The sequence below is a fragment of the Hyperolius riggenbachi genome, chromosome 7 (assembly GCF_040937935.1).
Source record: "Hyperolius riggenbachi isolate aHypRig1 chromosome 7, aHypRig1.pri, whole genome shotgun sequence".
NCBI classification, from domain to species: Eukaryota; Metazoa; Chordata; class Amphibia; order Anura; family Hyperoliidae; genus Hyperolius; species Hyperolius riggenbachi.
In genome coordinates, this window is record NC_090652.1 from 69,367,057 (window position 1) to 69,391,498 (window position 24,442).

Here is a 24,442-nt window from a genome sequence, read left to right on the forward strand (position 1 = left end):
CAGGAGTGCACGCATGTCGCTCCCCTCCTGCACAAGGGAATAAGGCAGGAGTTGGGAGCACATGGCCCGTGCCAGCAAGCCATTCAGCTGATGCACGCAACGGCTGCTGGGAGGCAGAACCCTGACCACACCCTGGAAGGTGTCGCTGAGCAGGGTCTGGGCGACGCCTTTTGCTGGCACGGGAATCACTGGAGGGAGCAGAGGAGGCCACTGAGGACTGGCTGCCAGAACAGGCCTCAGTGTCGGCGGCAGGAGTTGCAGAGGGAGGAGGAGCAGTGCGTTTGTGACGCACTCCTGCTGTAGCTGCTGGAGGAGGTGGAGGAGGGTGGGTGGCTGCTGCCGATGGCTTCGCAGTGGTGGCAGGTCTGCCACTGCCTGCTTCCTTCAACTTCATGAACTCCTCATGCTCATGAAAGTGTTTCCCTGCCAGATGGTTCACCAGAGAGGTGGTGCCGTACGCAGAGGGCTCCTTCCCTCTGCTGAGCTGCTGGCGGCACTGGTTGCAGGTGGCATACTTGCAATCCACATATGGCAGGGTGAAAAAATTCCAAATTGGGGAGGTGAAGTTTCCCCTTCGGCTCGAAGGGGCTGCTGCCGCTGATCTCCCTGTGGTGGTTGGGGGGGGGGGGGTTCTTGGTGCGGCTGGTGGCACTGGCAGAACTCTCCGGATCAGCACGCTGTGTGGCCTGCATACCACGCCCACTTCTGATCCTGCCTATGTCTGCGATGCTGATCCTTCTAGCAAGGCCCGCAGACGTATCCTCCTCCTCCTCCTCAGAGCTGATGACATCCCCAGGATCTGCCACCCAGTCTCTGTCCTTCACCCTGTCATCATCATCCTACCCATCCGCAAACATGTCCTGCTGGGATGACCCCACAAACTCCCCTTCTGCATGCATGGGCTAATGGACACTCACCACTGTCTGACTGTCCAAAGCATCATCCCCCAAAGTGCCCATAAGCATTTCTTCCTCCTCCAATTCTGCCGCAACAGCACTCCATAGCCTCGCTGTGCTTGGGGATAAGAAGGTGCTGAGTGACAGGGTGCTGGTGTTGCCCGCTGGGGCTGGAGAACTGCACTCCTCCTGCTCCTCCTGCCCAGGCAGTGCTGGGCAGCTGTTGCTGCTCTTGCGAACAGGAGTGGTGGCGGGGGTGGAGGACTCGGTTCCAGAGCTAATGGTGGCCTGCTCATCCACCATCAATTACACCACAGAGTCTGCGTCCTTCTCCTCAATAGGACGACTACGACCTGGCAGTGGGAGGAACATCTGCACCACACGCTGCTGCTGTGTCTCTGCAGCGTGACTCCCAGCTGTTGGGCGGCCAAGGCAGCCACGGCCAGTGGCTAATGGCGGAATAGCCACTGGTGCAGACGCAGAACTGCGCATGGTGGTGGTGGTGGTGGCGCGGCTGCCACAACCTCCTCTCTTGCCGATGCCCTTGCTGCCCTTGCTGCCCCTGCCCAAACCGCGGCTGCCAGTGCCAGACATCGTATATTTTTAATATTATACAAATGAAAAAAAAAGTTATGTATGTAAAGGCGGGTGGGACAAGTGGGGTACTTTAATGGGGTGGGACTGGTGGTGGTGGTGGGTGGGTGAGGTGACGGACAGGTGTACTCTACAGCAGAGATCGGTGTAGCGCTAACGAGAGAGTGCGCAGTGCGCACACAAAGACCCTAGCTGATGCTGACTGACGGTGTCCCTATGCACAGACTACACTACAGTACAATTCAGCGAATACACAATACAAGTAATATAAACAATAGGACGGGTGTAGCACTAACGAGAGGGTGCGGACAGCACAGATGTGAACTTCGCACACAAAGACCCTAGGTAACGCGGTGACGGACAGTCCCTATACACAGACTAGAGTACACTACAGTACTAACTAAACAATAGAAGAATCTAGCTAAACAATAGAACAGGTGTGACTAGATTACAGAGAGCAGATACAGGACAGGTATAGCAGTAAAGCTGGGCTTTGCTAACTACAAAATAGTACAATAATCTATCTAACACAGAAGTAGTACAGTAGAGTAGGACAGGTGAGAGCACAGGTAACTAGAGACTAGAGCACAGAGCAGGGCAGGCTGCCTTGCCTAGGCACAGGGCCTAGCTGCTGCAGCTGCAGCAGCACCAGTGACAGTCTCCCTCCCTAGTCCCTAATCACACAAACTAAACTGCCTAAAATACAATCTATCTACAATACAAAGCAATACAGGTGAATATCAAGTGTTGGAGTGTAAAAACGCTTGGTGTATTGAACAATAAATGCACCACTTGCACAGACAAAAAGCACTGGAGCAGTCTCTCTCAGTACAATCAGTAAGTCACAAGCAGGACGAGTGAGGCAACATGGCGCCCGCTATTTATAGAGGGGGCTTGGCCAGGCTCCCCCTCTGTGATTGGCTACAGTCAGAGGGCTGGGAGCCCTCTGAATCGCTTGTGAGGACTCGAGGTGACGTCACCCGCTGATGATGCTATCCGAGCTCCGTATTCGAGCTCAGATAGCTCAAATATCTCCGGATAGCTGATTGCTATCCGAATGTGCTCGGATAGCACAGCCCGGATAGCTAATACTATTCGAGCTCGGTATTCGAGCTCGAATAGTGAAAAAAGAGCTAGGATATCCGAGTATCTCACAATCGTGCGCACCCGAGAGGGGAGAGTAAGCTGCCTCCCTGCCATTACCATGGCGATCGGCGCTCCCCTCCACTCTGTCCAGCATCCATTGATGATGTCATCAAGCCACAACCCGAAACTGAGCGGCAGTATGAGCGAGGATGCCGGCCGAAGTGGAGGGGTCCACAGCTCCATCTCTGGAGCCTGGGAGGTGAGTAAAGGCTGCTGCCTACAGGGGGGGACCCATGGCCACAAATGGGACACACAGCCCAGCTAGCCACAGAGGGGATCTGGCTGCCTGACCCCCCCAAACACAACCCCCCATGCAAAATCGCCTGGACCTTAAGGGGAGTTAGGCAGCTGGTCCCTAAAGGGTTAATTTGCAAGAGACCAGTCCACCCCATTACTTAATTTGCAAATTGTCTAACAGCTGACCTGGCCTGACCTGACCAATTCAACAGCAGTAAACACAAGTAATTTGCACCATTTATAACTTCACACACTGCTAAACACCATCTCAGCCTACACAGAACATTACCCTTACTTATTCTTCCACTCCATGGTTTCTCTACCTTTCTGCACTCATCTTCCTCCCTATCCTCCACTACCCCTATATTACTACAACATGCTTTACGTTCACCTGCTCCTATACCACCTCTACCACCTATTCCTCACTAAACTCACCTCATCTAATTCAAGCCCCCCACTTGGCCACCAACACCTAGCCACTTCCTACCCGACTCCCCCACCTGCTATCACCACCTTACTGTGTCCAAGCCTCCCCCTCTACCCCCCCCCCCACCCCGCTCCATCACTGACCCCCACACCCCCCAAACCCTTATCCACCTCCCACACAGCTCCATCCCACACCCACAATTACCCCCTCCCTCATTACCATACTGACCTCTTACTAGCACAACACCCCTCTCTCCTCTGGTCTCTGGAATGCCAGATCAGTCAGCAATAACTTCACAGAAATCCATAACCTTTTCCTGTCTAATTCCCGCACCATCCTTGCCCTCACAGAGACATGGCCCTCCCCCTCTGACTCTGATTTGGTGGTGGCCCTCTCTTATGGGGACTACATCTCAGTCATACTCTCAGAACTTTTGTATAGCAGGAGACATTGGCAGTGCTTCCAAACAGAGGCTGCACCCGAATTGACTACCTGCAATAGATGTGCAGAGCTCCACAATTGTGGACTAAAATACACAACATGCATTCAAAACAGGTACAGCAAAGGAGGACGTTTGCCTGTACCTGTTTTGAATGCATGTTGTGTATTTTAGTCCACAATTGTGGAGCTCTGCACATCTATTGCAGGTAGTCAATTCGGGTGCAGCCTCTGTTTGGAAGCACTGCCAATGTCTCCTGCTGTACAAAACTCATGTAAGTATACTTATGGCTAGCTGCATCCACGTGCAACAATTTGCATTCAAATTATAGACTAGATCTAGTACATGATTTGCATCTGATTTGCATTCAAGGCATGTATTTAGCCCTGTGGGGCTCTGCATGCCTCTGTTGGTCTACAATTCAGTTGCAGTCTATGAGCGCTGTCATTTGTTTGATGTCTCTTTGAGAGAAATGTGTATACTCTCAGACCTGACAATTGACTTTGCGGTGGAGTGGGCCTGATCCTCTTCCCATCCTGCACTTTCCGTGTCCTCATGCCGTCACCTTCCTTACACTTTACCTTCTTTGAGACCAATGTTATCCACCTCTACCATCCGCTCCTGGCAGTCATCATAGTCCTTTACCGCACCCCATCCACCTCCACTACACAATTCCTGAACAACCTGGCCTCCTGGTTCCCACACGTCCTCTCCTCTGACCTCCCCACCATCATCCTTGGGGATTTCAACATTCCCATGGACAATTCTTACTACCAAAAAACACCAAAATACTGCGCTGATACACACAGGTGTGTTAATACTGGTGGTGCGCTGCTTAAAAAAGAATACAATACACACAAAGGTAAAGCTGCGCTCAAATGTCCTAATACACAGTCCTTCCAATTAAAAGGATGCTCAGCAATGTGCAAGTCTACACAAATCTATGTTCTCTTCTACCGCAGGTGCAGTAAGCTCCACTTCAGTGAGAAAACCACCACCACACCCCAAGCAGTGGCCACTCACCGTTAGAATAAGACCCTCTGTCAGATGGGTCTTTAGCGCCTATGGGGTCATCTGGCCGCCCCCTGCCATATACGAACAAGTAGATCTTTTGCTTCCTCTGTGTATAGTCCACATCACCTCAGATAAAACAATGCAAAGCTTCCATAGCGTAAAACCATAAAATCAATTTTAATAAGTAAAAGATGTACACTTACAAACCAAGCCGTGGAGATGCGTACAGAGTTTTAATGGGCTCCACCCCAAACGTTGGCCGCCGGGTCGGCTGGATGGCGCTATCTCCTAAGCCTCCCTCCTGGCTCTCACGTCCCTCTCCACGGTGGATACAGTAACCGCGTGTGCTTGACTAGTTTCGTCGTATAAAACGACTCATCAGAAGCTAACGCGGCCCCCAGATGTCTAAAACTTTATACCCGTTGCGGTGAATCCTCCTCCCACCCCCCACTCTTTACCCCGGAAGTGAGCTAGGTGGCACACCCTCGCTCCTTGGTTGCCGCTCACCACCCGGAAGTGATGTTATACAACCACTTCTGCCTCTGATAGGCTGCCTCCCACCACCCGTGACCATCACTCTTTCCGAGCGGAGTGGCTTCCCAGTTGCTAAGCAACCTTATACCTACGTTATCCTATCCCCTACTCACACAAAAGTAAATTGTGCCCAACCTTTTAGCCTCCCCGGATGTCAACGTGTGCGGGACCCTTACAGTCAATCTCACCCCTGCCCATTGTCCGGACAAGACTACAGCCAATGCATGATATTATATACTCTCATTTAACTCCATCACCACCTCCCACCGTTTCCATATGTAACATATATCACTGCACACTGCTCATTAATGTGGAGCGCGCAGTGCATGACGTGAAGCCCATACACTTAGCTTCTTCCTATCCACTTAACATATATTTTCTTAAAGCTGTCCAGGCACAAATATTTTCTTCATTCTCTCTATATATAAATCAGATCTACTTGTCTCTATTTGTTCTAGTCATAATTATTCAAAATTGTGGCTGGCCTCCAACCCCTCCTAACCCTAAAATAGGGCTGAATTCCTGAGAATGTAATTATCTCCACTACGTGATCCCCAACCCTCTCACAAGTCCAATAAATACTAACCCTACAAACCCCCCAAACTGATCATAAACTACACACCCCCCACCCTTATTCAATATAACTTCCAAAAAAATAATTCAATCTAATGCACATTTGTGTGCCACCACACAAATACGCTTGTGCTAAGATGGTTATAATAAACCAAAGTACCAAAAAGTTGTGCATCCCTTATACACTCTACTATCTACAGGATGAATTGGAGACCAGTCCCTCCCCTCCATCAATCGTTACTCAGAAAACATATCAGATCAATATCTGCATTTAATCCCCTTGGTTTTAATGTATTCAGAAGATATATCCACTTTGTCTCTCTTTGTGATACTTCCCTAATCATATCACCACCTCTCCATGGCCTACGTACTTTCTCTACACCGCAGAAGGACAACAGTGAGGGGTTGCACTGATGGAACTCCTTAAAGTGTGCTGATAACGTGTGGCTTTGTAGTCCCTTTGCTATGTTTCTAAGATGTTCCCCTATTCTCTCCTTCAACGGTCTTGTTGTCCTCCCAACGTATTGCATTCCGCAGGGACACCACGCCACATACACCACAAATCGATCATTGCATGTGATAAAGTCCCTAATTCTGATGGTTTTGCCACTCGCTGTCCCCCTGATAGTCGTAATCCTCTCCGATCTTGCCTCCCTGCATCCCTTACAATCTCTGCACGGATGGAAGCCTGGTCGCTGCCATCCTTGAAACCTGGATGGTTGTTTTTGTGGCTCCACACAGCTAGGTGCTAATATATTTCGTAAATTCGGTGCTTTTCTATATATAAATTTGGGTCTTGGTGGTAATATTTTCCCCAATTCCACATCTGACAATAGTATCTCCCAATGTTTATTAATAATTCCTTCTACTGATCTATATTGACTACTGAATTCTGTGATAAATGCATAATTATGCAAATTCCCTTGGTCTTCTTGTGGTACCCTATTAACCAGTACTCCTCTATCCATCTGTCTCACTAACCCTATTTGTTCCTCCAGGAACTCTTCTCCATACCCCTTCTCAAGGAATCTATTTTTCAGGATCTCTGATTGGGCCTCAAAATCTTCCGGGTTACTGCAGTTCCTCCGCAGTCTTGTAAATTGCCCTTTAGGGACATTTTTAATCCAGTTTGGGTGATGTCCACTACTGGTCGATATGTATCCATTCCGATCGGTTGCTTTAAAGTGAGTTTTCACCCTAATCTTATTTTCTATTACCATTAACTGGAGGTCTAAATAATTAATCCTCTCTGTGTCACACTCGTAAGATAATTTTATATTTAATGTGTTACTATTTAAATCACTCATAAATATGTTTAAATCCTTTCTAGTGCCCCCCCAAAAAATCAACAAGTCATCTATATACCTTTTCCAGGTGATAACCCTTTGTGATCCTACCTGTCTCAATACTTCTTCTTCCCATTTCCCCATGTACAAGTTCGCGAGGCTGGGTGCAAATCCCGCCCCCATTGCACATCCCCTGTGTTGTCTATAAAACGTACCCCCGTGCCAAAAATAATTCTTTTGTAAAGCAAACTCTAAGACCTCCAATAGGAAACCTATCTGTTCCGGTGGCAAGGTTCCCTCTTTCTCCATATAATACCTCACAGCTTCAATGCCTTTTCTCTGCGGGATACTCGTATATAAAGAGGCCACGTCTGCCGTCACCAATAAAGTTCCCATTTGCAAAGGCATTCCTTCTATCTGCTGTATTGTGTGTTTGGTATCCTTCAATACACATGGTAATGTGCTAACCAGAGGTTGCAGAAAACTATTCTGCAACCTCTGGTTAGCACATTACCATGTGTATTGAAGGATACCAAACACACAATACAGCAGATAGAAGGAATGCCTTTGCAAATGGGAACTTTATTGGTGACGGCAGACGTGGCCTCTTTATATACGAGTATCCCGCAGAGAAAAGGCATTGAAGCTGTGAGGTATTATATGGAGAAAGAGGGAACCTTGCCACCGGAACAGATAGGTTTCCTATTGGAGGTCTTAGAGTTTGCTTTACAAAAGAATTATTTTTGGCACGGGGGTAAGTTTTATAGACAACACAGGGGATGTGCAATGGGGGCGGGATTTGCACCCAGCCTCGCGAACTTGTACATGGGGAAATGGGAAGAAGAAGTATTGAGACAGGTAGGATCACAAAGGGTTATCACCTGGAAAAGGTATATAGATGACTTGTTGATTTTTTGGGGGGGCACTAGAGAGGATTTAGACATATTTATGAGTGATTTAAATAGTAACACATTAAATATAAAATTATCTTACGAGTGTGACACAGAGAGGATTAATTATTTAGACCTCCAGTTAATGGTAATAGAAAATAAGATTAGGGTGAAAACTCACTTTAAAGCAACCGATCGGAATGGATACATATCGACCAGTAGTGGACATCACCCAAACTGGATTAAAAATGTCCCTAAAGGGCAATTTACAAGACTGCGGAGGAACTGCAGTAACCCGGAAGATTTTGAGGCCCAATCAGAGATCCTGAAAAATAGATTCCTTGAGAAGGGGTATGGAGAAGAGTTCCTGGAGGAACAAATAGGGTTAGTGAGACAGATGGATAGAGGAGTACTGGTTAATAGGGTACCACAAGAAGACCAAGGGAATTTGCATAATTATGCATTTATCACAGAATTCAGTAGTCAATATAGATCAGTAGAAGGAATTATTAATAAACATTGGGAGATACTATTGTCAGATGTGGAATTGGGGAAAATATTACCACCAAGACCCAAATTTATATATAGAAAAGCACCGAATTTACGAAATATATTAGCACCTAGCTGTGTGCAGCCACAAAAACAACCATCCAGGTTTCAAGGAAGGCAGCGACCAGGCTTCCATCCATGCAGAGATTGTAAGGGATGCAGGGAGGCAAGATCGGAGAGGATTACGACTATCAGGGGGACAGCGAGTGGCAAAACCATCAGAATTAGGGACTTTATCACATGCAATGATCGATTTGTGGTGTATGTGGCGTGGTGTCCCTGCGGAATGCAATACGTTGGGAGGACAACAAGACCGTTGAAGGAGAGAATAGGGGAACATCTTAGAAACATAGCAAAGGGACTACAAAGCCACACGTTATCAGCACACTTTAAGGAGTTCCATCAGTGCAACCCCTCACTGTTGTCCTTCTGCGGTGTAGAGAAAGTACGTAGGCCATGGAGAGGTGGTGATATGATTAGGGAAGTATCACAAAGAGAGACAAAGTGGATATATCTTCTGAATACATTAAAACCAAGGGGATTAAATGCAGATATTGATCTGATATGTTTTCTGAGTAACGATTGATGGAGGGGAGGGACTGGTCTCCAATTCATCCTGTAGATAGTAGAGTGTATAAGGGATGCACAACTTTTTGGTACTTTGGTTTATTATAACCATCTTAGCACAAGCGTATTTGTGTGGTGGCACACAAATGCGCATTAGATTGAATTATTTTTTTGGAAGTTATATTGAATAAGGGTGGGGGGTGTGTAGTTTATGATCAGTTTGGGGGGTTTGTAGGGTTAGTATTTATTGGACTTGTGAGAGGGTTGGGGATCACGTAGTGGAGATAATTACATTCTCAGGAATTCAGCCCTATTTTAGGGTTAGGAGGGGTTGGAGGCCAGCCACAATTTTGAATAATTATGACTAGAACAAATAGAGACAAGTAGATCTGATTTATATATAGAGAGAATGAAGAAAATATTTGTGCCTGGACAGCTTTAAGAAAATATATGTTAAGTGGATAGGAAGAAGCTAAGTGTATGGGCTTCACGTCATGCACTGCGCGCTCCACATTAATGAGCAGTGTGCAGTGATATATGTTACATATGGAAACGGTAGGAGGTGGTGATGGGGTTAAATGAGAGTATATAATATCATGCATTGGCTGTAGTCTTGTCCGGACAATGGGCAGGGGTGAGATTGACTGTAAGGGTCCCGCACACGTTGACATCCGGGGAGGCTAAAAGGTTGGGCACAATTTACTTTTGTGTGAGTAGGGGATAGGATAACGTAGGTATAAGGTTGCTTAGCAACTGGGAAGCCACTCCGCTCGGAAAGAGTGATGGTCACGGGTGGTGGGAGGCAGCCTATCAGAGGCAGAAGTGGTTGTATAACATCACTTCCGGGTGGTGAGCGGCAACCAAGGAGCGAGGGTGTGCCACCTAGCTCACTTCCGGGGTAAAGAGTGGGGGGTGGGAGGAGGATTCACCGCAACGGGTATAAAGTTTTAGACATCTGGGGGCCGCGTTAGCTTCTGATGAGTCGTTTTATACGACGAAACTAGTCAAGCACACGCGGTTACTGTATCCACCGTGGAGAGGGACGTGAGAGCCAGGAGGGAGGCTTAGGAGATAGCGCCATCCAGCCGACCCGGCGGCCAACGTTTGGGGTGGAGCCCATTAAAACTCTGTACGCATCTCCACGGCTTGGTTTGTAAGTGTACATCTTTTACTTATTAAAATTGATTTTATGGTTTTACGCTATGGAAGCTTTGCATTGTTTTATCTGAGGTGATGTGGACTATACACAGAGGAAGCAAAAGATCTACTTGTTCGTATATGGCAGGGGGCGGCCAGATGACCCCATAGGCGCTAAAGACCCATCTGACAGAGGGTCTTATTCTAACGGTGAGTGGCCACTGCTTGGGGTGTGGTGGTGGTTTTCTCACTGAAGTGGAGCTTACTGCACCTGCGGTAGAAGAGAACATAGATTTGTGTAGACTTGCACATTGCTGAGCATCCTTTTAATTGGAAGGACTGTGTATTAGGACATTTAAGCGCAGCTTTACCTTTGTGTGAATTCTTACTACCACACCACCCCTTAAAGGAAACATCAGGCAAAAAAGGTAAAATCAGCTTTACTCACATGGGGCTTTCTCCAGCCCCTTGTAGTCAACTGTCCCACGCTGATTGCTCCGCTCTCCGCTGCCAACCCGGGCTCCCTGCATGCTGGTCAGACTGATCTCAGTGCTGTCCTTTCTGTGGCTGTGTGAAACGCTGCTGTCAATCATGGCCACGTGGTCCGTGGCGTACTGCACAGGCCTACATCTGCCTGTCCTACATCTCTCATCTGGGCAGCAGATACAAACCTGGCCACCCACTCTGCTCCTCCAAGAACATTCTTCTAACCACCCCACGCATCTTGCACTTCCATGCTTGCCAGCAGGACTTCGCTAATGCTGCCTCCATCCCATGGAGCTCTCTTTCACTGCCCATCAGGCTTGAACCCACTTTCAACACCTTCAAATAAGCCCTCAAAACTCACCTCTTCAAGGAGGCCTACCCCACCGTGAAAAAGTATCCTCCTGCCTATCAGCCATCTCATCTTGGAACCAGGTTCCTAAAGTTAAACCTGGATAAAACAGAACTGCCTTTTCCCACCCCGTGCAGTCTCTCCCCCCCCCCCCGCCCCCCCCCCGACCCCAGACATCCATGTAACTGTCAATGGTACAATCATCTGTTGAACCACAAAAGCCCACTGCCTGGGTGTCACCCTGGACTCTGCCCTCTCCTTCACCCCCTACATCCAAACCATAGCTAGGGCCTGCAATCTCCATTTATGCAACATCTCCAGGATCCAGCTTTTCCTTACCTTACCCCAGTCACTGCCAAACTCCTTGTCCATGCGCTCACCATCTCCCGCTTGGATTACTGTAACACCCTCCTGTCAGGCCTCCCTCAAAACTGCATCACTCCCCTACAATCAATCACAAATGCAGCAGCCAGACTAATTTACTCCTTCCACTGTTCTGTCTTAAGGACTCCCCTATGCAAATCCCTTCACTGGCTTTCAATTTGCTTCAAAATCAGCTTCAAGATCCTATGTTTGGCGTATAAATCTATACACAAGTCCTTCTTGACCTACATCTCTCACCTGGTCAGCAGATACAATCCTGGCCACCCACTCCAATGCTCCAACAACCTCCTCCTAATCACCCCACACATCTTGCACTCCCATGCATGACTGCAAGACTTCACTAATGCTGCCTCCATCCTGTGTAACTCTCTCCTACTGCTCATCAGGCTTGAATCCACCATCAACACCTTCAAATAAGCCCTCAAAACTCACCTCTTCAAGGAGGCCTACACCAACTTCAATGTTGCCTTAAAGGTGGCCATACATCAGGTGATGTATGTACAGATTCGACCAAGAGACAAATGTCTCTCTTATTGAATCTGATAAGAGAGTGATCTGACAACTGCCCATACACCATAGGCTGATTCCCGATCAATTCTAGCGTGCAGTCTCTTAGGAATCGACCTTGTGATATGTCCGCCTCGCCGACCTGACACTGGGTCTCTTATGTATGTCCCTCTGCTGCCTTGTATGAAGTGTATACATTACCTGTATGTAACCTCCGCTTGTCCCCCACTGGCTTCCATCTCTGCATGATGTCACACGCGCACCCTTACTAGGAAATCACGTGGGGTGTGCGTGTAAGGACTAAGGAGAGGGGAATGCGCCGGGAGCAGCGGAGGGACTAACATAGGCCGTGGAAAGGTAATGTATACACTTTACATGGGGTACCAGGGGGGGGGTACATATACAATAGGGGGACAGCATCATGGCTTTTTGTGGCATTTGTCAATTACTGGGAAATTGCACGCCGTTACCTCCACGCACCCAATCGAGTAACATCTTGCAGCATGCGGGATCGAGAATGCAACCAATTTCCGTCCCGAAATTGGTTGCATTGTTGGTCTGGCATGCACTTGGTGGCACTGATTTTCATCCAATTTGATTACAATAATGGAATTGGATTGTCGTCAGCCACCAAGTCGCCTTATGTATGGCCACCTCAACTCTATCTGGCGAGAGCCTCTTGATCCAGCCCCCTCCTTTTGTGTCACCAAACCCTCCCTTTGGATTGTAAGCCTTTGGCAGGGCCCTCTCTCCTTGTGCATCACACTTGATTGTGCACTCTACCCAGAATAATGTGAACTTGTATTATTGGGACTAACACTCCAGTGTATGATCTGACATTGTATTACTACCTGTATTGTGTTGTGTTTCTTTTTGTTTTCTTGGTCACCCCTGTTATCATTGTCTGTCATCTTATGTATTGTACAGCGCTGCATAATATGTTGGAGCTGTATAAATCCAATAAATAATCTTAATACCTATCTGAAAACATTTTACTATACACAACATATCATGATATGAATAATGTCTTTAATGCTATACAGTTAAACTGAGTAGTTTGCTTAAAACTCTTTCTTCAATTTGTTTTGCAGAGTTTAACCAGCTGGTTACATCATTTGCTTGTTAGCAAGCTTAAAACAATCTACAGGGAATATAAAATATAATAGTAAGTGTGGTGTCTCAGCTTGTGTAAATATTCTTGTGTATAACCCTATTAGCAACATTTGAAATTATTGCTGTTTCTATAACAAGAACATTATTGGCCATCAAGGGAATCCGCAGCCTTCCACTTCGCTTCTACAGTAAACCACTATTATGTATCATTCAATATTCCCAGTTCTGAAACTGGCTGGCTTGTTAGTCTTCTAATGAGCGGTGTATTGTAAATGATTTTCATTGTCTAGATGTGCACCTGGGTGGGTCTCTGAGGACTTGTAAAAGAAACCGAAGACAGTCATTATCTCTGATTGACACTGACACAGTAAAATGATTTATGTGAATGAAGATTTTATTATCACTTGATTTTAAAGTACACATTTGATGTCACTCTTAATTATTTAATATATATTGTTTTGCCAAAATTAAAAATAAGTAAATAAATAAAATTAAATTAAAGAGGAACTTTAGTGAAAATAACACAATAATTGTTTTGCTTTTTTTTGGACAATATTCACTTATAAATTATTTAATCATGGTCATGACATCACACTGTTGGAGGGACGTAATCACATAATATCAGCAATACAGACCCCCTGATTGGGGGATGAAGTTACTGATTGGGATGAAGTTCAATCCTGCATTGAAGTTCCTCTTAAAGACACATTTTTACACATTGGGCCTGATTCACAAAGCGGTGCTAACAGTTAGCACCGTGGTGAAAAGCCCTCTATCACGCCTAAACTCTGTTTAGGCATGATAAGTTTAGGTGTGATAAGTTTAGGTGTGATAAGTTTTTAGGTGTGATAAGTTTAAGTACCAACTGGGTTAGCACCGCAGTGCACAGCTGATCAAAAGTTTTGCGCTAGCAAAGTCTGGTGCACTTCGCATAGAGTTTAATGGCGCTGCTTTGCGTGCGGGACTTTGCGCACAGTCTAAACTTATCTAAACTTATCATGCCAAAACTTATCATGCCTAAACTTATCATGCCTAAACTGAGTTTAGGCATGATAAAAATGGTTATCACGCCTAAAGTCTTTAACTGGGTTATCACCGCTTTGTGAATCGAGCCCATTGTATTTAATATTTGACATTACCACATGCATAGATATTTGTATTACATGTTATTCAGCTGAATTGTTATATATGACTCTAGTAAACTCATATGACTCAAGTCAAATAGTACCCCTACCCAAATTTTAGGAGCTGATGGCAAAACATATGTCCTTTTTCTAAACATCTCTTTTATAATGTTTTTTTTTATTTTTTTATTTACATGCACACATTATTTTTTTTTATTCAATAAATTGTATTACAGTATTGCACACCACCAACAATCATCCTGCCATGATTCAGATTCAGTTTATTTCTTTTATACACTGGCAGCAACTTCAAACTGGTGTGATAATGTCAAATGTATTGCAAAAATAAATAAGGTAAAGGTTTTTTTTTTATAGTTCAATGGCCTTCATATACTTGGTGACAATAGGTTACATGGTTGCAGAGTTAGTTTGGTTGAAAAAAAAGACATTTGTCCATCAAGTCCAACCAGGAAAAATATAAATAAATAATTAAGCATTGGGTACCTTTCTCTCCTGCACCCACTTGTATTCTCTCCTGCATTCTCCAAAAATCAACATTGGTGGACCAGTCTTCGAAGAAGCACCAGTCTCAGAAGAAGCACTGTTGTGCGAAACGCTGTTAGGTTGCCCTTTTATTGCCCTGCAACCACCGCCATCTGCCTCAGTGCCGTTAGGATAAAACCAATGTTGATTTTTTTTCTCTGTGTGCAACAACTATGTGATTGTGACTTACTCACCTACCACTGTATACAGCAACTTGTTTGGAATATACAGCTGAACATCTAAACACAGCATAAATTTGACATTGCTGCAGTGCCTGAATGCCTACTATTTCTATCTTGTTGATTCTTAGTGCTGCTAGACCCACTCTGAGGCCACTGTACTAGCGTTGTGGTGGGCAACTACGTATTCGAGCAACATTGCAGAGTTATGAGCGGTGGAGGTGGAAAACAAGCTGCCAGTCACTCACCTCTTCCCTCATCTCCAGAACAGAAGCTTCCTCTTCCCCTCCATCTTCATTAGCCACTGCAGTACGTCTCCAGCCACCGTCTCTCACATGTGACTCCCCAGCATGTTACCACATGATTCCCTTCATGTGACTTGCTGGTAACATACGGGTGAGTCACATGTGAGAGATGCCAGCTGGAGAGACAGATGTACAGCAGCGGCTGATGGAGATGGTGGAGAAGAGGATGTTTCTGCACTGGGGGTGAGTGGAGAGGTGAGTGACTGGTGGCTGCTGTGGTGTGGAGGGGAGCTGGCTCCCTATATTGAAAGGGGGTATGAATAATCAGAATCAGAATAATTTATTTTGCCAAGCAGGACTGGGTCCTGTCCAGAATTGGGTTTGGCACAATACATGGCTCAAGTGGAGGGAAGAGGTAAATAGATGGTTAGACACACAAATGCAGTTTACATGGGCAAAAAGTAAACGAAATATACATCATACACCATATACAACAAAAAACAAACAGTAAGCAAAAAAAGTTAGTCAGTCCGGGCTGTTTGACAGGTTGGCCAAAACCTGTGCTGGTTGCAGCTTAGCAGGCAGAGGGACATACTGTGGGGGTGCAAGAATGTGGTGGGAATTCTGAAGGCTGACTGCCGAGGGAAGAAGGGGTCATCAGGCTATCTGTACTGGAGGAGGGGAAGGGTCATCCAGCTACTTACACTGGGGGAGGGGGTCATCAGGTTATCTATACTGGATGGGGAAGGGTCACCTAGCCACCTAGAAAGGTAGGAAGGGGTCATCTGGCTACCTATACTGAAAGGGGGCTGCTGGTGACAGTGGCCTTGGGTGGTAAAAAGTACAAATCTGGCCATGGAGAGGCAGGGGTGGTAATCAATCACAGGAGCCAGAAGATATAATACAAATACTTTTAAGTTCCACTAGTTATACTCCCCCACCCCTCCGATTATAGTACAGCTTATCAATTCCTATCAGTGCTGCTCATCCAATATTCGGGTATCCCGAACTACCCAGATAATCCAAACTTTTTCCACTATCCGAACTTTGAATCGGATTCCGGATATCTGTGTAAATCTGAATAGCACTTTCCGAGCAAACTCGGATTTCCATGTGAAATCTGAAATCTGGGCGGATAGTTAGTTAGGTTATCCGAGCAGAGGCCTTCAATGACAAAAATCCCTTTTGGAGGGAGAGAGAGAGAGAGAGAGAGAGACTAGTTTAGCAAGCATTCATTCTGCCAGCCTCTGTCCTCCTAGTCCTGTCCTTGCTGGTAGCCATTGCTGTGGTTGCTATTGGCTACCTCAGTGACAGCAAGCATTCACAAAGACAAGAGTGAGGTAACCAATAGCAACCTCAGCAATGGCTACCTCGCAAGGACAGGACAGAATAGTCAGAAAATAGCTGAATCAAAGGCAGGCAAATGTAATACATAGACAAATATACAATAGATATGATTTCCTAGCGTATTACAATTTACAGCTATCAATGAAACTACAAACGACTGACTACATATGAATATATCGGCAATGAACCAATATATAACATAAGCAAGGAAGACTGGCTAGGATCAGGAGCAATATCGCGAAAAAGACTAGGCAATACAGAATCTCTTTACTAGAAGGAGTATGTATATATGTTCCCATGGGAAATATATAGCGTAGCTCCACAGAATAACTGAACTAAGACAAGGAATATATTTTACAATATCAAGGGACCCAGTAACAGCCTAGACAGAGCTGAAACTATGATGGGCGGAGCACGCTTGCAGGAAGCAAACCTTTATACTGAGGTCATCCAATGAGAGCAGAGATGCAAATCACTGCACAGCTGAATGGTAATCACTCAATCCTGTGCTGGCCTGACTCCCATTTGCTAGCTGAAAGACCATCATAACAAATGCATGCAGTTTTATGCAAGAACATGCATGCAGTAAATCCAGGGCTATCTGGCTGCAGCTCAGCTGCAGCAAACCATTAGTGGAATAATGACAGTATTCTGAGCTGTCCAGAACTGCAGAGCAATTGCAAATGGCAAAGTGACTCACTGCGAATGCACAACCGAATGCAGACTGACAAACCAGAACTGTCCATTTGTGGCTCCACCTGCAATGGACAGAACACGTCACAGGAGGAATCCTAACACTGCCTCCTAGTGTATAAATGCACACATGACATGAGTGGCACATTTATATACTGTACTTTGGGGAACAGCGCCGAGGTTTTTCTCCCAGTTATCGTTCGTCCCAATATCGTTCGCCCTTACCCCCACACACCCGATTGACCAAAATGCCCCGACATCTTACAAAATGTCTGATTGATACATGCAACCAATTTCAGCCCAAAATTGGTTGCATCATCGGTCAGACATGCTCTTGGCAATATTCATCTGATTTGATAGTAATTATCGAATCGGATGGTTGATCAGCCTCCAAGTCGAGAAATGTATGCCTACCGCTAATAGTATTTGCAGTTGATATCACAGGAGGAGCATCAGACGCGTACATCAAAAAAGGGCGTCGGGAAAAAAGGGCGCGTGGTGTAAACGATAAACAGTATTTTTGTTTATAGAAATATTGTGTAGAATTTCGTTTAGAAATAGTGTTTTAAGAATTTATAAATCACTAAATAATGTGTATGAGATCGGCAATTCTTAAAACGTTAATCTTCCCTGTTTGTAAACTAAATCTTATATTTACGTTTGTTAAAAACCCTCCCTGTACCTATCCCTAACCCCTAGACCCCCTGTTGGTGCCTAAACCTAAGACCCCCCTATTGGTGCCTAAACCTAAGACCCCCCTGTTGGTGCCTAAACCTAAGACCCCCCAGTTGGTGCCTAAACCTAAGACCCCCCTGTTGGTGCCTAAACCTAAGACCCCCCAGTTGGTGCCTAAACCTAAGACCCCCCTGTTGGTGCCTAAACCTAAGACCCCCCTGTTGGTGCCTAAACCTAAGACCCCCGTGTTGGTGCCTAAACCTAAGACCCCCCTGGTGGTGCCTAAACCTAAGACCCCCCCTGTTGGTACCTAAACCTAAGACCCCCCAGTTGGTGCTTAAACCTAAGACCCCCCTGGTGGTGCCTAAACTTAAGACCCCCTATGGATAATAATGTTTTACAGACATTAATAAATAAAAAATGTAAATAAAAAAATTTAAATAATTTTTTGGGTGGATAATAATGTTTTAGAAATGTTTTAGAAATAGTGATTTAGTATCTTTATAAACATTATTCGTCACGGGCTCATTTTGTAAAGTTAAATCATCACAAACATAGTTATATATCCTTAAAAATCTCCGGGCGCCGTTTGTTAAAACGTTAATAATCTCCAGCGCCTTTTTTTTCCCTGTTCGGCGCCCATTAAACGATATTTATAATGGGAGTGAATGAGGCGCCCTTTTTGTCCACTTGTCTCATGCGCCCAAATCTCCTACTTCCGCATCGGACTACTTGAAGATCATTTGCAGATTTTGGGCTACATTCACTATCCTGTGGTGCTACAGCAGCTCGAGTTAAAAACCCCTTTCTGAGCTCTGTGCATGCTACACGCGGTCGTGCGTGCCTTCCTTAGTTACACGCGCTGCTTACTTAGCAACGCGCCCTCCTTCAAATGCCGGGTGCTGCTGTGAAGTGTCGCGACACAATACTTAACTAGAGCGGCCACTATTATGTTAATTAACACAGTTACTATGTTAAATACATAGTACCTATGTTAATTAACATAGTAGTGGCCATTCAAGTGAAGTATCGTGGTCATGATACCTCACAGTAGTACCCGGCATTTAAAGGCGCAATAGGAGACCCGAGAATAGCATGGGAAGGCTCTATAGAATCTAGAGGTTTCCCTCTTCTTATGTAGGTATATGAATTCTGAGTCAAGATCGGCTTGGGGTACACTTTCTGTAATAACCTAGCAGGATAGTGAATATTTCAGAAAATTCAGCAGTCCTATTTTCTTGTCTGGTAATCAGGGGTGTAACAATAGACCCTGCAAGGGATGCTGCTTCAGGGGGGACAGAAGCCGCAGGGGGCCCCGTGGGGGTAGACGTTTATTTTCCCTGTCCTGAGAGACTGACAACTAAGGGCGCTGAGAAAAAAAAACTTTCTGCTCTCTGCACAATTGTTCTAATGAATGCATCTGCTCAGCCACTGACAAAGAATTGTACAAGGTTTTGTAGATAAAGATTTGTAAAACTTGCTATTCAGTAAGGAGCAGGGGGACCCTGTGGGGAGAGACTGACAACTAACGGTGCGGAGAGGAGAGAAAAAGCTTTCTGCACAATTCTTCTAATTACTGCATCTGCTCAGCCACTGATAAGGAATCGTACAAAGTTTTGCAGAAAAAGATTTGTAGAAAGTCCCTATTCAGTGTGCAGCAGGCTCTTGTATACAGTGCCCAGCTTGTTCACCTCTCCACAAGTGCTCTCCACAGTCGTGATGCTGGAGAAGTCTGCAGAGCCAGTATTGCTCCACAAGAGATGAACAAGCAGAGGCTGGGAGCACACACATCAGTTGGTTTTCTGTATTTGTTTTCTGCACACCATAGGCTTGATTCACAAAGCTGTGCTAGTGCATAGCACGACTGTGCAATGCATTTAGCATACAATGTGACGCACGCGAAGGTTTGCGTGCGTAAAGATTATGCGGCAAAGTGTGCGCATTACCGCGTGGCAACCTTCTTTAGCACGCGCATGTAAATATTTACGCGCACAAACCTTTGCGCGCGTCACATTGCGTGCCAAATGCATAGCGCAGTCGTGCTATACATTAGCACAGCTTCGTGAATCTAGCCCCATATGTGTCTATGTGTGAAAACATGCACTTTTAATCACAGAAGCTAATGTAATTGATAGAGAAAATACATGCAGTGCCTCACTGCTGTCTGTTTTTATTTGCGTGGGGAAAACACACTTAAAGGACTTACGAGGCGAAAATCAGAAAAAATGTTAGTTACCTTATTGTAATATCACACCTCAGGGCAGATGATCAGTGCCTCCCCTGTCAGTTTCAGGCGTTCTGTTACCTAAATCCAGGATACATTACAGGCCCCGACCCTCTGCAGGGTCGCCTGAACTGATGAGCTAAGAATTGCCGCTTTAAACAGCAATGTGAGAGTTACTCGTGGCCGCCACATAGCGGCTCCCTCCCCCGCTGTGAGCCGCTGCTAGGAGGGAGCCGCTGCTATAGTAGGCAACCCTGTCCCTGCCGGTATCATCCAGTCACACGCCGCCGCCTCCCTTCCCCAACCCGCCGAGCAGCCAGCACATCTATTCTACCCCCTTTTGCGGAGGAATTGCACGCTGACATGCTGTCACTGAAGAGCCGCTGGCTCATGAGCAGAGAGTCACTGAGCCGGCTGGTGAGCCGGCTCACGTACGAGCGGTGTGCGGATAACAAAGAACCGCTGGTGAATCAGAATATTCTGATTCACCAGCGGTTCTTTGTTATCCGCACACCGCTCGTACGTGAGCCGGCTCACCAGCCGGCTCAGTGACTCTCTGCTCATGAGCCAGCGGCTCTTCAGTGACAGCATGTCAGCGTGCAATTCCTCCGCAAAAGGGGGTAGAATAGATGTGCTGGCTGCTCGGCGGGTTGGGGAAGGGAGGCGGCGGCGTGTGACTGGATGATACCGGCAGGGACAGGGTTGCCTACTATAGCAGCGGCTCCCTCCTAGCAGCGGCTCACAGCGGGGGAGGGAGCCGCTATGTGGCGGCCACGAGTAACTCTCACATTGCTGTTTAAAGCGGCAATTCTTAGCTCATCAGTTCAGGCCACCCTGCAGAGGGTCGGGGCCTGTGATGTATCCTGGATTTAGGTAACAGAACGCCTGAAACTGACAGGGGAGGCACTGATCGTCTGCCCTGAGGTGTGATATTACAATAAGGTAACTAACATTTTTTCTGATTTTCGCCTCGTAAGTCCTTTAAGTGTGCACTAGCCGATTAAATAACATTAATTCTCAGTTTACCTGTGCAGAAAGCAAGGGGGGAGGGAACCCTATCCAAAGTTTTGCGGGGGGGGGGGATGCAGTGATTTCTAGTTATGCCCCTGCTGGTAACAGCTCAAGATCTGTAGCCCACTCTGACCATATTTCTCTGGACAGCACTTCTCAACTCCTTGTTTCTCAGGCTGTAGATAACCGGATTAAGAAAAGAGGTTAAAAAAGTATAAAGTATAGATTGAATCATGCCTGAATTGACATGTTTGGCATTAGAAGGTGTGTAATTGAATAGACCAGTTCCATAAAAGATGAAGACCACTGAAAGGTGGGACGTGCAGGTGGAAAAGGCTTTCTGTCTTCCATCTTTCATTTTAATTTTCATGATGTTTTTGAAAATGTAGATATATGAAATTAAATTAATGAGGACAATATTGACAACACCCCAAACTCCAGAGAGAGATATAAGTAAGTTATTAAGATAGGTGTCAGAACACGAGAGCTGAATCAGCTGATATAATTCACAGAATAAACTCTGGATGGTGACAGAAGAAAAGTAGGACAACCTTAGCAAACACAGCGTGTGCATTAATGAGAAGAACGCGCTGAAGATCCAGTTGACGACCATAACCCGTACACACAACTTAATACTTATTATTGTCGAGTAATGCAGAGGGTGGCAAATGGCGACATAGCGATCAACGGACATATATGCTAGGAGGATACCTTCTGTGCAGAAAAACCAAACATAGAGGAAGACGTGGGTTACACAAGTTGAGTACAAAATCAGCTTCCTTCCAGGAAAGAGGTCAGAAGGCAAATGTAAAGCAGGAAGTGATGGGGTGACAATATCTATAATAGAGAGGTTCCCAAGGAAAAAGTACATTGGACTCTGCAGGTGGGAGTCCGTGAAAACCAGGACAATGATAAAAAGATTCACAGCCACAATCAACAGATAAATGAAGAAGAAAAATACAACAAGTGGAATCCTCGAATACGTGAGATCTGATAGACCAACCAAGATAAACTCAGATTGAAGGGTCTGATTTCCCGTAGCCAAATTGTTTATGCAACTATTAGAGGTGGCACTTTGAAGATTCATGAAGACATTAATTACCGTGTTCCACAGAAGGTGCCTTCTCTAGGAGCTTATCTACATCAATACAATTTTGAAACAGATTTATTTTAGTATGTCTATAAGTTTGTCAGGTCAAAATTGTGGATCTAATATTTGCATTCAAAAGCATATGAACATGCCAAGTATATATTCTGTACATTTTAACTTTAGGCCTTTATACAGCTAATCTGCACTTTTGTATATAAAAGGGACTATACACGCCATATTATTGGCCACTCTGTTGGCAGCTAAGCCAGCGATTTCTGTTAAGCAGCTAAGCCAGCAATTTCTGCTAAGCAGCTAAGCCAGAATTTTACCTTATGTAAGGACACAGCACAATGCTAACCAGGTCTTTCGATAGGTATGTTTAGAAATTGCCATCAGTAAAAAGGGTGCTGCAAATAGCCATTGTTCTAATATTGTGGTTCTTGCGCCAAGCAAAATGGGCACCAGGAAAAGTTGTAAAATATATATATTACTGATATTTTCCTATCCCCCAATATAACTTAGTTCTCACACTAACCCTTCACTATCTACACATACGATTAGAGAGACTCTGTAACAACATTTTCAGCCTTATTTCTTCTATCCTATAAGTTCCTATACCTGTTCTAATGTGATCTGGATTACTACAGCTTTTTTTTAGTTGCACTGTTTCTGTAATATATCTAATCTTCTTTTCTTTGTCAAGCTTTGTCGACCCAGGGAGGAATGGGCTACCTTTGTTATAATAAATACAAGTTGTGCACACCCCCTCTAGGCTCACTCCTGTGTGCTGTGTTTATTCTTCAGACAGCTTATCTGCTCTCAGTCTCAATGGCCTCAATTCACCAGTGGTTACCGACCTATTTATCTCATGGGAGGTAATTTACCTCCTGTGATATCTCCAAATAGCAATTCTCCAGAAGTATAGGGAGAAATATCGACAGAGAGAAATCCATGCGATAAATGTGCAATAAATGTGCAATAAATAGGCGATAGTTAGTTGTTATTTTTTCTCAAAATCACAATTCACCAGGGAAAAGAGGGGGTGTGGCCATCTGTTATTTTTTCAACTATTTATCCCCTAAATGTACCTGGAGATATCTGTTTTTTCTCACAGTTGCTGCAGCTCACTCTGCAGCTAGTTTACTAGCAGCACAGTAACATCCTATACTGTACATATTTCAGGCACCAGACAGCAGCCCATTTACACTATTTAGCATATTAAGCAATATTAAGCATTTACAATATTTAGTGGATGGGTGAAACGAAGGAGGAATCTGGATACATTTTTCATCGGGAGTGAGTGTGAAAATGTATCCAAATATCTCCTCCATTTCACCCATCCACTTAATATTGCAAATGCTTAATATTGCTTAGTATGCTTAATATGCAGAACGGAGGGAGGGATTTGTAATGGAAGGAGAGGGTCAAAAACAGTGCTGCTCATTCAGGTTCCGGATATCAGGGTAACCCAGATATCCAACCTTTTTTCAGCTATCCAATTCAGATTCGGATTCTGGATTTCTGTGCAAATCTGGATAGCTACAGTGGCTTGCAAAAGTATTCGGCCCCCTTGAAGTTTTCCAGATTTTGTCACATAACTGCCACAAACATGCATCAATTTTATTGGAATTCCACGTGACAGACCAATACAAAGTGGTGTACATGTGAGAAGTGGAATGAAAATCATACACGATTCCAAACATTTTTTACAAATAAATAACTGCAAAGTGGGGTATTCAGCCTCTTTTTGTCTGAGTGCAGTCAGTTGCCCATAGACATTGCCTGATGAGTGCTAATGACTAAATAGAGTGCACCTGTGTGTAATCTAATGTCAGTACCAATACAGCAGCTCTGTGAGGGCCTCAGAGGTTGTCTAAGAGAATATTGGGAGCAACAACACCATGAAGTCCAAAGAACACACCAGACAGGACAGGGATAAGGTCATTGAGAAATTTAAAGCAGGCTTATGCTACAAAAAGATTTCCAAAGCCTTGAACATCCCACGGAGCACTGTTCAAGCGATCATTCAGAAATGCAAGGAGTATGGCACAACTGTAAACCTACCAAGACAAGGCCATCCACCTAAACTCACAGGCCGAACAAGTAGAGCACTGAACAGAAATGCAATCAAGGGGCCCATGGTGACTCTGGATGAGCTGCAGAGATCTACAGCTCAGGTGGGG

General features: G+C 45.3%; 1 long non-coding RNA gene across 1 annotated transcript in view; it reads left to right on the plus strand.

Annotated features, from left to right (window-relative positions):
- Positions 1–22,333, plus strand: part of LOC137525548 (uncharacterized) — a 35,264-nt gene extending 12,931 nt beyond the window's left edge. The window contains exons 2-3 of the long non-coding RNA XR_011022936.1: positions 13,107–13,180; positions 21,682–22,333. This is a non-coding gene — a long non-coding RNA (uncharacterized lncRNA). The remainder of the gene's footprint in view (positions 1–13,106; positions 13,181–21,681) is intronic.
- Positions 22,334–24,442: the final 2,109 nt, after the last annotated feature.